The following is a 3,185-nucleotide window of genomic DNA, read 5'->3' as shown; positions in this document are numbered from 1 at the left end:
CCTCTTTAGAGGGCATGAGGAGTACACATGAGGAAGCATGTTGGAATATATATTGAATAATCGACACCCACCTCAAATAATAATATATAGTAGTTCCACGTACTACACCCACCTTAATTCATTATAGATTTATGATATATTTGCCAAATAAATGTCTTTATATATATATAATTTTTTTTTTTGAAGAATATATATATATATATATATATATATATATATATATATATATATATATATATATATATATATATATATATATATATATATATATATATATATATATATATATATATATATATATATATATATATATATATATATATATATATATATATATATTTTATTTATTCTATAAGCATGTTGTTTCAAAAAAAAAAAAAAAAAAAAACTATAAGCATGTTAGATAAGATAAGTGTTCTACCTAACATAATCTACCAAAACACCAATTTCATTGTTTCCAATAAAGTAGGAAACAAATTTTGATTCTTATCAAAATTTGTTAGATAAGATAAGTATTCTACCTAACTTTGTATATTGATTGGACTAAAACAAAACTGAAACCACTACCTATGCTACTTAATCGTGAAACCAAAAAAAAAAAAAAAAAGAAAAATTATCTTTATGCATGTTGACTTAATTTGGGGCAATACACCAATTATGAAATTCAAACAAGCAAAATAATCTAGCCGTTATTATTTTATTGTACTTTTTTGTAAAAAAAAAATACTAGCTTAATCTTTATTAGTTTAGAGTAACACTTCTATATATAACACCATTAATTAAAACACAATTAGTAAAGTCTTTCAAAAAAAAAAAAAAAAACACAATTAGTATATATATACTTTTTTAAAATTTCAAAATACGAACTATATACATTATGGCCGGAAGTTCTAATATATCAAACAACATAGATTGGAAAAAATTTTGGTCTGAGGAAATTTTCGATGAGTCATATGAAGAAATGGGACGCTACCTAATAGAGAAATACCAAAATCCCCCTAGAGAGTATGTACCTCGTGATCGTGAAGGTGGTGCAAAAAATTTATATCAAGATTACTTCTCTACTAATCCTATATACCCGGAGCAATTATTCCGTAGAAGATTTCGAATGAGAAGAGAATTGTTTAACCGTATTGTGGAGGCCCTTGGAAATCATTCGAAATATTTTACACAGAGATTTGATGCTACAAAAAGAATGGGATTGTCTCCCCTTCAAAAATGCACCGCTGCTATTCGCATTTTAGCATATGGTACCCCTGCTGATGCCGTTGATGAATACATTAAAATTGGTAAAAGTACTGTAATAGATTGTTTATTCAAATTTTGTCGTGCTGTAATCGAGGTATTTGGAGATGTTTACATGAGAAGACCTACAAATGAAGATGTGCAGCGGTTGCTTAGAATGCATGAGGAGTGTCATGGTTTTCCTGGAATGCTTGGTAGTCTTGATTACATGCATTGGGCATGGAAAAATTGTCCAACCGCATGGAAAGTAATCTCGAGGTGATTATGGGTATCCAACAATTATGCTTGAAGCAGTTGCCTCAGTGGATCTTTGGATATGGCACGCATATTTTGGTGTTGCGAGGTCAAATAATGATCTTAATGTTTTGAGTAGATCAAATTTATTCCAAGAGATGTTGCAAGGACGAGCTCCAGAGGTTCATTTTACAATTAACGAAACAGAGTACAACATGGGGTATTATCTTATAGATGGTATATATCCCGAGTGAGCGGCATTTGTCAAGACATTCTCACATCCCAAAGACCCTAAGAGGCTACTATTTAAGCAAAAGCATGAGAGTGCAAGGAAAGATGTAGAACGAGCTTTTGGAGTACTTCAATCTCGTTTTGCAATAATTCGTGGACCTGTACGATGTTGGCATAAACGCAAGCTCCATGATATAGTGGACGCGCGTGTTATTTGCATAACATGATTTTTGAAGATGAAAGACACACATACGCTAGAAATTTTCCTCGAGACGATTTTACACCAATAATTGTCGGTTATGTTGTTCAAGGAAACCCTCTAGATTTTCAAGCATTTCTTGAAAGAGATGCAACCATTAGAGATAGACAAATACATCATCAACTTAAGGCTGATCTAGTGGAACATATATGGAATTGTTTTGGAGGCCAAACTCTTAATTGAGTATCGTTTATTATTATGTTTAATTTCTTAGTTTTCGTTCTTTTCATTGAATGTCTTGTATATGTTGTTTACGCTATTGTTAGAATAACGTTGTAGTTTTGCATTCCAAAAAATTATTTCATTGTTAAGTCTTCTTATTTTTAATCGAATACTGTATTTTGAAATAATTGAATATTTAAATTTTTTATTATACGTAATTATTAATTTGAAATTAGCAAAGTAATTGTTACGATACCCTACCTATTATACCAAAAAAAAAAAAAATTACTGTAGTATAAAACAAATTAGCTAGTGTGTATAAGAAAAATTAATAAATAAATAATACTTGTAGGAAATAAAAAAAATTATTGGAAATTAGCTTAACCATTGTGGGATAAATTGGCTACAAGGTAGATTAGCTTTGCAATCCTAGGTGGCATGGCAAGCTAATTTTACAATTAGCTTACCATTGGAGTTGCTCTTACACTCAATTGTATATAACTATTTCGGCGCCTTTTTGGTGCAGCAGGCCACATGGTGCGGCCTGCTGCCATGTCAGAGAAAATAACGGACTTCACTCGCCCAAAACGGGATTGCATATCACGCGCTATCTAAACAAAATGCCTACAAAAAAGACGCACACAAATCCCAAAACCCTAAAACCCAGAAAACACATTTATTGTGGCGAAACTTTTTCTTCCAAAAAGGCGATAAAAACGAAGAAAAATCAAGCTAAAATCTTAATCCATTTTTATTCCAGAAATTCAAGAATAATGCCAGAAGAACTCGAACAATTACCTGATTCGCAAGAATCAATAGAGATGGAGCAAATTGAGGATTCATTGATGAATCTCGAAATCCAAACCAATAATCAGGTATTGGATCTGGAAGATGAAAACAGATACAAACAAATTGAAGAAATTGATGTCAACAACGTCATACAAGGTAAAATCTACATTATGTTTATCAAATAACAAGTAACCAATATTAATGAATAAGTAACCCAGAAATAAAATTGATTTACAAGTAACTCTAACAAGTAACCACTATAATA

The 3,185-nt window shown here is 30.6% G+C and overlaps 1 pseudogene; it reads left to right on the top strand.

Annotated features, from left to right (window-relative positions):
- The first annotated feature begins 877 nt into the window (after positions 1–877).
- On the top strand, positions 878–2,152 carry LOC145596950 (uncharacterized; annotated as a pseudogene).
- Positions 2,153–3,185: the final 1,033 nt, after the last annotated feature.

This window comes from Chenopodium album, chromosome 20 (assembly GCF_948465745.1).
Source record: "Chenopodium album chromosome 20, dcCheAlbu1.1, whole genome shotgun sequence".
Lineage (NCBI taxonomy): Eukaryota > Viridiplantae > Streptophyta > Magnoliopsida > Caryophyllales > Amaranthaceae > Chenopodium > Chenopodium album.
This window is presented reverse-complemented; position numbering and strand designations above follow the sequence as displayed.